Genomic DNA, 13,272 nt, shown 5'->3' on the forward strand with positions numbered 1-13,272 from the left:
GCTCATCCACTGTTCCAGTGTATAGATACTCCATGAAGGATTTCATAGTTTCTACGTCCACGTCAACAATGTCTACAACTCCTGTTTGATTTCCGACCATGTTTAGATCAAACATAGTTGAGAAAACAGGTGACCGGGCGATCAAAACAGTTTTGTGAACTGGTAACTCTTGATCGCCGATCCGAAAAATCACATCCGTTTGTTTCTTGCTAGCAAACAGCTCTCTGAAGTCCGATTTCAAAAAAGAAAGGGAGTCGGTTCCATTTGGAGAATCATAGGCATAACTCGATGTTGTTTCAGACACCACATCGTTTGAACCAGAGAAATCGAACAGCAATACAAACATCGCATCAGTCATGGAAATGCTTTCAGAACTATCTAACTGATCAATAGTCAAGGAAGGGAGGGACCAAGCTTCATCTTTGGACCGAAAGAGACGTGTTCCATGAAATACTGATACAGGAACTCCTTTTCGGTTCAAAAAAGATATTTCACAAACAACAAGACAGGGCACTGCAGAAGTACATTCGGTAAGAGAAATGTCAATGACCATGATACTATTCACTAATATTTGCAAGCTGATTTTAAATTGTAACTCTCCCAAATTAAAGAATCTTTCTTGTTCAGGATGATTTCTGCTATAATCTATTTTCCATTGAAAATTATATCTATCGCGATTGATCTCGGAGCAAGCTACACACGCTGTAGCCATTTTCATTTCGGTTCCAAAACTAATTAAACTTCGGATTATTAAGGTGTCTTCCTTTCGTTCTTCCATCTTTTCAATTATTTTATTAAATTCGCCAAATTTTTCGCAACCATTAGAATCCCCTTGATCAAATTCTTTATTCTTTTCCTGGAATGTTTCTAAAATGTCACCTTTACAGTTAATAACTTCCAACGTGTAGTCAACGGTGATATTTCTATTAAATGAACAATCTACCTCTCTTACTAAAAAACAGGAAATAAAATCTATGTTTTCTTTATCAACACCTCTCGGATAAAGTTCCAGATACCATCGACTACCACCTAAACATTCGGCCCCAAACGAAGGACTTACAATTTCATAACCATTCTGATGATAGCAATTCGGAAAGTTAGCAATTTTCCAAGTAAATGAAAAGATTTTTGGTGCTCTATGATTCGACATTTCAGTAAATATTGCTTTTCCCGGTAACAGAAGAGAACATCAGATGTAAGTTGAAATGTAACTTCGAATCGAACCCATTTCAACAGCAATATTCAGACGATAAATTAAACAAAAATTATATATCATTTTATTCAAAACATCTGACGATTTCAACTTGAAAAAGAAGATTCCCGTTATTGTATCACCTCTTAAGCAAAATGGCTTATTGCGGCAAGGCCTTGAGATTTCAACTGTAAAAAAGAAAACAAATAAAAGTTGACCTTATCTTTATTTCATTGGCGCATGTTGTTAATCTTAGAGATAGGTGAGAGAGATGATAAAGAAACGTAAGAAATAAATTGAAGTATGTCTTTGCTCAGAAGCAATTTATAATAATAAAAAAAATTCAAAATAAAAAATTATATTTTTAAAAACCACGTTTTTGTAGTGGAGAATAATAATTAAAAAAAAATTGAAAAACGAAAAACGTGGGGCGCATGAAATACATAACAGTAATGTTATATTAGTGTGGGTATGTGTGCTCTTGAGAATATGTGTATGTATATCTGTAATTGTAACTGTATCTGAATGTGTACGTGGAATATGTTTGTGTACATGCATATGTATGTGGATGTATATGTGGCTGTGCATGTGTATGAGTAAGAAAATGTGTATATGTATGTGTACTGTTATGTATTTCATGAGCCCCACGTTTTTCGTTTTTCAATTTTTTTTAATTATTATTCTCTACTACAAAAACGTGGTTTTTAAAAATATAATTTTTTATTTTGAATTTTTTTATTTTGAATTTTTTTATTTTAAATTACAATTTCTTTGATTTTTAATTTTTATTTTATATTTTTTAAAAATTATTACTTTTCAATTATTGTTCTTCACTACAAAAAACGTGGTTTTTAAAAATATATATTTTTATTTAGATTATTTTCTCAGTCAAGAGTAGTCAAGACTACTACAAGACCACTACTAAAATAATAGAACTTTCATTTCAAATTAGGGATACAAAAATCTTTATAGAAAAACAATACCTTCACGACTTTCATTAGTTTTATGCTGATGACAACCAAAACAATCTGGAAATGAATGAGGAAAAACTGGATCCTACCACGTGATTTTTCAGCCAATAAAAATACTCCGACAATAAAAATCTTCTCACCTGACATGTAATACTAATTTGAAATAATGGAATCGACAACAAAAGACAATCTCGAAAATAATTTTTTTTTTAAATTTTAATTTTATTTTACTTTGTATGTCTTTTTTCTCTTCATTTTCATGCATTGTCATCCAATTCTGAACTGTGTGCCAAATTTGAAGTTTGTAGCTAGTCGGGAAGTTAGTTTAAAATCGATTACAAAATTCCACCCGGACAGACATACACGAAGGCAAGTTTATATAAACGTGGTAAAAAACGAGTTCATTGATCATTTTCAGTAGATTACGGGAGTAAAGTGTAATTCACTCTAACAGTATGATCGAAATTAACAAACTGATACAAATTTGGTTTTATAAGTTCAACAGCGCGGGTACTAGTGCCTTTTTCTAGTTTTTATCTGAAACTCATATTTAAAACATAATATGGGTGCAAATTTATAAAATCCAGTAGATTTTGAATTACAGTTAAAATTATTTTGCAAAATATAGAACAGTTAAAATATTCTCCATATAAGAAATCCTAGAAATTTCTTATCACAATATGTATTATACTATAAAATTTCTTATTATACTCTCCAATCCCCATGATTTCTTCGCAATGATTGTTTTTTCTTTGCAAAAAAAAATTTTTTTTGCGAAAATGGAAATTATTAAATTAAACTATAAAGAAATTGTACTATAAAGAAATTTGCTTGTTTACGCTTAAGCCTCCACTTCCCATTAATTTTTTTAAATTAAATGTTTTCTTATGATTCAATTAAGCTTCATTAGAGAACTTAAATATTTTGCTTTGTGATATTTTTTTTAAATAGCATATAAAATTAAAGGTATATAGTCATAGCAAATTTGGTGAGCTCATAACAATAATTTAATATTTTCATTTATCAAAGAAGCAGATAAATTAAGTATAATTTAAGAATGCATCACATTGTGCATGCATCTGATCATTAAGTTCTCAATCATTTAGCAATAACTGTAGTTTATAATAGCATATTAATGTAATTTACACCAAAAAAATAATTATAAAACGATTGATAAGCTAAGATTTAAGCTAACTGATAAGCTAAGATTGATTAATTTTGTTTATCTTAAAATATAGTGTAATAAGATGATAATTTAAAGAAACAATTTTTAGCTTTAAATTCTTAATTTTGAAAATAATCAAAATAAAAAACATAATAATAGCAAGGTATCATAGGAAAAATAGATGTTGCAAATAAATACATTTAAATTAAAAGTGCAAAAGATATTTTACAGGAAAACAATAAAACAATACCTATATATATATATATATATATATATATATATATATATATATATATATATATATATATATATATATATTTTTATATATATATATATATATATATATATATATATATATATATATATATATATATATATATATATATATATATATATATATATATATATATATATATATATATATATATTTTATATATATATATTTTATATATATATATTTTATATATATATATATATATATATTTTATATATATTATATATATAATTATATATATATAATATATATATATATTTTATATATATATATATATATATATATATATATATATATATATATATTTTTTATATATATATATATATATATATATATATATATATATATATATATATATATATATATATATATATATATATATATATATATATATATATATATATATATATATATATATATATATATATATATATATATATATATATATATATATATATATATATATATATATATATATATATATATATATATATATATATATATATATATATATATATATATATATATGTATGTATATATGTATATACAGTCAAACCCCGCTATAGTGAACCTTCAAGGGACTGAAATTTTGGTTCACTATAACCGGGAGTTCACTAATCCGTTACGCCGGCAATTTAACTAATGGTTCCCAAACTCCTCCCTTTAAATACACATTATTCAGATAAATGACTGAAAAATATTATGTAGTAGCGAAAAATGTGTTATTTTTCATTACTTTTCGTCTTGCGTGCAAAAAAAAAAAATAGTAATTTTTAGCTGATGAGCAATCCTCAACATCAGATATGGAAACACTTCCTGACTCTCAGATAATTTTTCCTGAATTTCTGTTACTCCGCTTTTTAAACCTGTCTAATCTGCCATTCGAGCACATAAAAGTAGTCTCATAATATCGTTTAGCAAATTCATCGACATTTGTCCAGATACTGGATTTGCCGTCAGACAAATCGTGGAAGGTTTTCGTGATTTTGATCTCCATGTAAAGCAAATGCTGAATTGTTCTATCAAAAAAGTCCTCCACAATGGCAAATTTCTCCCAATACTTGATTCAGAAGTTCCCTTATCTTCTGGATTGAGTTCAAAATCATAAGGCTATGGAATTGAACATTAGAAGTCGTAAACCCAAAAAATTGTGTCTGCTGATCAACGACGGTTATAAAAATCAAGTCGTTTGTCACGAAATTCTAGAACCATTACGTACGCTATTTTAATAATTTTGCATTTAAAAAAAATTTAAAAGTGCAGAAAAGTATCAAATTTTGAGAAGGATGAAATGAATCTAAAGGCCTGGTTTCTTAGGACAGGACGCCTTCAGCTGGAAATCAGCGCCAACCTCTGATTGGTCCATTTGTGAGTTTGATAGTATACGTCATCGAACGCTCATCTTGAACTACAATTGCCGTCCAACTCAACTGCAGTTGGATTACAACGTGACGTTAACCACAGAAGCAATGGCGGACAACATCCAACAGCGCATTGAAATCAGCCAAGATTTTGATTTTGACATTAAACATAGCTTCTTCATTAAACATAGCACTCTTCATTTAGCTCAGCTATAATGTGTTTTTTCTTGGACAAAGTCATTATTTGTTCTCTAAAACACTGGTCGACAATAACAAAATCAATGCAAATTCAAAATAAATATTTGTTTACGTTATTAACGCATGCGCAATGAGAGATAATGTCTGCGTTAGACCGACTGCTCACGCTGAGCTAACAAAAAAGTATTTTTTTGGCGTCAGATCTACGTCAACTTTCCGCTGACGCCCAGATAAGGCGCTAGTTCTAAGAAACCAGGTCTTGAGCTAACAAACCAGTATTTCGTTGGCGTCAGCGTGACGTTGACGTCCCGCTGACGCCCAGATAAGGCGTTTGTCCTAAGAAACCAGACCTTGAGCTAACAAAAAAGTATTTTTTTGGCATCCGCTCTTCGTCAACTTTCCGCTGATGCCCAGATAAGGCGCTTGTCCTAAGAAACCAGACCTTCTGTCACTAAATGTATTGAAATAGCTATTTGGCAACGAGTGGTATCTTAATTCAATTAAAAAAAAGTGCGCTAATATGACAGGCTCATCTTCATATTAAAATTTCATACTTCCTATTAAAATTCAGCTAGTAAAATTTCATACATCAACTGAAGTATTGCTGGTAATCTTCTGTACCCATACAACAATTAATTTCCGAAACAAATTTAAACACTAAATTTAAAATGAGAAATGTAATCGTATTCTTTTATACCTGTGTCAATTTAACGATTGCAAAAAAGTAACCACCAAATAGGAAGAGGTATTGACTTCTACTGGGAATTTTAGTACGGGATACATCGGTGCCCAACGGATTATGTTTGCAACATAGTAGCAGAAAGTCTCAATTGACTGATTAGACTCTATTTCGTATTAATTTTTACGTGTTTTCAGTAAGGTCATATTTTTAAACTAGATAAATTTTTGCTTTCTTTATATCTCGGATTTATAAATTTAATTTAAAATCATTTTGACCACTACACTTAATACATGTATAAATCCATGTTAATCATACGCAAGTGTATTTCTGCTTTGACTAGATAAAATATTTCTACTTATAATTTGAATTCAATTGCAGTTTTCCTATTGCTCTAAGAAATACACCTTAAAAGCAACTTAATATAGATGTTTTAAAATAATAAACAATTTGCTCATTGAAATTAAATTATTGGTAATAAACAGAATTAGCAAAAATTATGATTTTTAATAGAAAATTAATTAATTATTTATATTTATCAATCAAAGCTTTACTGAAATATATTAATTCGTAATATTTGTACAAGCAATATTATGTAACTGAAATTCACAATATTTCTAACTTGAAATGGATAAATTTACCAGATAATTATTAAAAACTGGTCACTGAATAAAATCTTAATCGTCTTTATTCAAGATCAACACCCTCAGCAATTTGTAAAATACTCAAGTTAAATATCAAATGAATCACACATAGGAAAATTTATTATTATTATTATCATTTTTTGAATTGGTACAAATGATTGATCTTCATTAATTCGGGTGTATGAATTCCAAATCCGAAATTTGTTTTGTTCCTGAAGCTACAGATTTTTCTAAATGACACTTTTAGTCTAATTTAATTTTTGTCGAATTGTACAAGCTTAAAAATGTTATATATAACATGGAGTCGAGTAAAAAGATTGAGACATACTTCAAAGGGAGTTACGGCATACCATCAGAATTAAAAATGCATAAGAACCCACATCATCGTACGCAACTAAAGGCGCTTCTCTATTATAACCTGTTAAGAAGCATGCGAAGATTTTTAAAAAATTCCATGGCGCTTTCTTTTAGATCTAAGTTTAATGTAGTTTTCAGTTCCATACAGTTTCCTAGCGTAAAAGATTTTAATCTATTTGAAAATCAAGACATAATACAACTTACTTCCTTTGTCTATGACTATCCACACGCTAATGGGATACATGCAAGTGACGTAGTGTAGGTATCTCGATCCTTATTGGTTGTTGAAAAGTGGCATTTGTTTACATTAGCAACTGTTTCGGTGCAACGGTATCAAGTACCAATTCTCTTAAGTAACACAGCCTATATTCTTTCACGAAGATTTCAATTCTACCACTATATATTTACACAAAGATAGGCACGAAAGCATGTACGTAACAAACTTATTATGCATCGAAGTTGCCAGGTACACAAAACAAAAATATATCACGGTTACAATCAAATACATAAACAAATAATAAATTTAAGTTAAGTAAATAAGTAGACTGTAGACTAGGAAGAATTATATTTCAACAAATTCAATGTGCTATACAGCTCTGTATTTAGCTAACTTAACGCTAATTAACATTTTAAGTAATATGGAGAAACTTAGCTCAACTTTAATACTCCATATTGCTGATAAAGATTAGCTGGTGCTGACGTCATAGGTCACATGCGTGGGTATTGGTTGTCCTCTTCTTCTTCTTGGAGTGCAAGTACCCAATTACGAAAGCATACGAAGTGCTGCCATAGGTAGAGAGAGAGAATTCCCATAGGTAGAGAGAGAGTTCTACGCCACCTGTAACTCATTTCGATCACCAATACTGAATCAAATTTTGCTGCTAAACTTTTATACTTTTTGTAATGTATTGTTTTGCTGCAGATATCGATTGCTCTGCTATCTGAAAACCTATAAATATGGATCTCTCAGTACATCGGAATAAATGTAAATAATTGTTGTTGTAGTTCATTTACGTCGCACTAGAGCTGCACAATGGGCTATTGGCGACGATCTGGGAAACATCCCTGAGGATGATCCGAAGACATGCCATCACAATTTTGATCCTCTGCAGAGGGGATGACACCCCTGCTTCGGTAGCCCAACGACCTACACGCCAGAGATGGCCAAAAATGTAATAGATTACATTTTTTGATTGCAGTAATCAATTACTTGTAATCATGATTACAATTTTCAGAAATTTTGATTACAGCTGTAATCATAATTACAATATTGATTACAGTAATCAATTACTTGTAATCGTGATTACAAAGTTTGATTACAGCTGTAATCATGATTACATAGTCGATTACAGTAATCAATTACTTGTAATCATGATTACAACTTTCAAAAAATTTTGATTACAGCTGTAATCATGATTACAACTACAGCTGTAATCATGATTACAATTTTGATTACAGTAATCAATTACTTGTAATCATGATTCCAAGTAATTGCGATTACAATTAATCACAACAAAAACGATTACGAGTAATTATGATTACAAGTAATCAAAATATATGATTACATGTAATCATGATTACATGTAATCTAAATACACGATTACAAGACTATTGTATTCTTATAAATGATTATATTTTACAGTAGATAGTAGAATGTATTTTATAATGATACATTTTGCACGTATTAACATGTACTGCATTTTGTACGAATTTGTATACGTACAAATGAATGTAATTAAAATGTATGTACATATGATTTATCTAGTGCATATGTTCAGACATTTTAGTTTTACACACATGTACATACACTTATATTGTAGGTATAAAATATATGTACGTATGTATATAGATAATAATTACGTATGTATGTGCAAACAATGTAGACATGTACATTTATACACAATGAATATATGCATTTTATGCAAATATTTGTGTATGTAAAATGTATATCTATGTTCATGTACGCATGTATATACAAGTACTTGTGTTTGTACGAACATACATACATTGTCTGTACAATGTATGTCCCATGCATGCATGTGCAATTTATTTATGAACAGTATAAAATATGTATGCATGTACAAATATAGGTATATCTGTAGGATGTACAATATATGTATGTATACAAGTACATGTTATGCATGTCCAGTGTATTTATGTACATATACATAATATGTTCATGCTCAATGTATGTATCCAAATATGCATAATACATTTGTGTACGATTGTACGTGCATTGGGCGTATTTATATTTTACATATATTCATACATACATTCGACATGCATAACGTACGTACATACACACATTTGAGATGCATATATTGTACAGATGTATATACATATAGCGTACAGATGTATGTTCATATAATGTACATATGATGAAATGAGCATATAATGTTCATATAATGTACATATGTGTGTACATATACAGTACATATGTGCATATTGGGCATAATTCTTTCGTACAAATTTTACATGTGTACATGCATGTTATCCCTATCTATGCATACGGTGCAATGTATATATGTCCAATGAATGTATCCACACATGTACAATACAATACACGTATGTTCCATGTATGCATATCCATATGTACTATATATGCACGTACAATACATGAATGTATGTACATACATTGTACATGCGTACATACATTACACGTATGCATATGTACATTAGATTTATGTCTAAATATGTGTACAATGCAATAAATCAAATGCATGTAAGTTAACTTTTAATGTCTCAAGCAAGTTAAATGACAAAATCAAACGATATTTAAATTTAGTTTTCAGCTTTAATTGTTCTATATCATTTTGAAATTCTCTGAATAAAAAATTATTTTCAGGTATTTTCATGAAATGTTTGACAATACAGATTTATTTTTTTATAACATAATGCATGATTCATAGAAATTTTTTAAATGGTAAGAAAATCGGTAAATTTCATGTGTGGAATTTATTCAAAAGAATTAATTAATTATTTTAGAAATTCAATTAATTAATTATTTTAGAATTAATTAATTATTTTAGAAATTCAAAATAAAATTATCGTTTGCTTTCTAAAAAATATGAGGTCGAGTTTCATATGCCTTAGAATAAATTTTAAAACAAATTTTAATAACTTTACTCATATAATTTTTTTTAATGTATGCACAATGTATGCGTATATTGTAATTACATATATTTAAATGTACGCATGTATTTGTACATTACTTGTAATTATGCACATGTATACGTTGTATGTACATGCGTACATTGTGCATATAACTATTTTTTGTACATCCATGCATTACATGCGCATAAGTATTAACAAAGTATGTAGTTATACAAGTACATACGTAAGTTGTACAGGGGCCGTTCAAAAAGTACGTACACAAAAATGGAGAAATTTTAAACATCTCCCCCCCCTTCGTACATTACCGTACATAAGGTCTTACTCCCCCCCCCCTTAGAGTACGTACATTTTATTAGTCTACCCCCCTTTTTCATAAAAATTAAAATAATTATGTTTTAAATAAAATTAAATATTTACTTAAGGAGGGTGTAGGATAAAGTCAAATTTAAATTTGGTGTATGTTTATAAAGTACGTACTTTGTATAATACCTCCCCCCCTCCCCATCGTACAAAACCGTACATAATAGCAAATCCCCTCCCCCCCCTTCGGGATGTACGTACTTTTTGAACGGCCCCACATAAGTACATACTTTGCGTGCACATATATCGATGTACATATAAATATGCATGTATACATGTACGCATTTTATTTACGCAACTATGTGCATATATTGCACCTTTAAATAACATTCTTACACATTGTACGTAAATACGTATAATTTTATATACATGCGTATATTGTATATACGTGCTATTATCGTAAATTTATACAATATATGTACTTAAGTACATAAAAGCATGCAAACGCATAAGCATTATTTTCATATACGTTCATACATACATTGTCTATGTATACAAAGATACAAAACATTGCCTTTTTGTACAAACTAACATACATGCGTACATGTATCATAAAAGCATAATTATATGTACTAAGCATATGAGCATTGCATTAAGTATATTGCAATATAATTATGAATATTGTACGTACAAACAACGTTTGTGCATACATTGTATGTATAGGAATCGCAAATTGTACGTTCATGCGCGCGTACATTCTATGAACATAAAAATATGTAAACACATGAATACTTACATAAAAAATTTTACTATAGTATACAATCGTAATAACTTGTAATCGGATAGTTTGATTTCAAGTAATCACAATTACATGTAATCAAATTACATGTAATCATGATTACATGTAATCTTATATTTTGATTACTTATAATCATAATTACTCGTAATCGTTTTTGTTGTGATTACTTGTAATCGCAATTACTTGGAATTATGATTACAAGTAATTGATTACTGTAATCAAAATTGTAATCATGATTATACAGCTGTAATCAAAAATTTTTGAAAGTTGTAATCACGATTACAAGTAATTGATTACTTGTAATCGTGATTGCAAGTAATTGATTACTGTAATCAAAATGGTAATCATGATTACAGCTGTAATCAAAAAATTTTGAAAGTTTAAATCACGATTACAAGTAATTGATTACTTGTAATCGTGATTACAAGTAATTTATTACATAGCTGTAATTATCTGTAATCAATTACAGTTGTAATCGACTACTGTAATCATGATTACAGCTGTAATCAAAAATTTTTGAAAGTTGTAATCACGATTACAAGTAATTGATTACTTGTAATCGTGATTACAAGTAATTGATTACATAGCTGTAATTATCTGTAATCAATTACAGTTGTAATCGATTACTGTAATCAACGGCCAACTCTGCTACACGCGAAGTCGAGCACTTTACGGTAGAACAGTTTAACGAGGACCAATACCGCACACCCTCGGTCCCTACGCAGACTGATCCAAGTGGTCACCCACCCGCACACTGACCGCAGCCAGTGATGCTTGACTTTGGTGGTCTGCTGGGAACCGTGTCTTAACGATCAGTCCACTATGTAAATAATGAACATTGAGTTATATTTGAGAATTTTTTAAAGTTTTGTATTCTAATAAAATATGTATATCAGACACGAATTATTTTTAATTATCACTAAATTAAGCAATAAAAAGATTAATATATATAAATATATGCCAGTTCAGATTTCGTAAAAAAACGGAAAAAAAACGAACATTTGTTTGATAGAAAATTGACGACTTCAATACAATATTAATACACTGACTTCTGGAGATTAAAACTATTTTAGTGATTTGTGACGTATATACCGATCCAAGTCAACATGTTTCAAAAAGTATATTAAAAGTGGTGTTACGAGTCACCCATTTAATGCAAATCTGTAAATAATTTTGATCCATACTAACCAGAAAATGTCGGACAGATCACAAAATGAAATAAACTGCTTGAGACAGTTAAGGCCATCAACCAACAGTAGTACTAGCAGAAGAAAAAGAAAAACTTACTTGAAATAAAGTCTCATAAATTAGAAAACGCCATTGTTTATTTATTAAACTCTTTTTAATTTGAAAATTTAAGAGTTATTTTTTTCGGTTCAACGATTAGTTGACTCAGCCTCGGAAAATTTTTGTAATTTTAAAAAGTAAAATCTTTAAAAGATAACTAATGATTCAATCGGAGTTTTATGAATTCTTCTGGAACTTTATGCAATGTGTTTTCACCACTTTTAACATGCAATTTATAACCACTTATTTCATCATTTATCACCACTTTTAATATATATTTTTAGTCTTTTGAATGATGAAGTCAATAAAATATTGTGGAAATCTCAATTTAATATTTGCACTTGAAAAAAAAAAATTACTATCGACATCTAAAGATCTAATACTATTGAGTTCTGGTACATTACAAAAAATATTAAAACTTGTTTTTAAAAAAAAATGAAATTTTAAATTTATTTGCTGCCTTGCTCTTCTATCCCCGTGATAAAAAGTTTTCTTCTTCATAGAGGACTTCTACAGCATGCGATTCGCGCATGCATAACCATTTCATATTTTATGTAGTTTCTAAATATTCGTGCCATCCCCTCTGCAGAGGATCAAAATTGTGTTAGCATGTTCTCCTTTCTGCAACGTAAATAAAGTTTTAGTACTATTACAACTACTTTTAAACATTTAGGAAAAATCATTTATGCTGCACTGGAGCTGCACATTGGGCTTTTGGTGACGGTCGGGGAAACATCCTTGAGGAAAATCCAAAGACAAGCTATCACAATTTTAATCCTCTGCAGATGGGATTGCTCCTCCGCTTTAGTAGCCTCATGGCCTGCGATTGAAGTAGAGCACTTCACAGTAGAACAGTTTAACGAGGATACCCACACCCTTGGTCCCTACGTAGGTCGATCAAAGTTTTCTCCCACCCGCTAATTGACTGCAG

This window comes from Parasteatoda tepidariorum, chromosome 8 (assembly GCF_982258835.1).
Source record: "Parasteatoda tepidariorum strain Cologne lab strain chromosome 8, Ptep-v5.0, whole genome shotgun sequence".
Classification (NCBI taxonomy): Eukaryota; Metazoa; Arthropoda; class Arachnida; order Araneae; family Theridiidae; genus Parasteatoda; species Parasteatoda tepidariorum.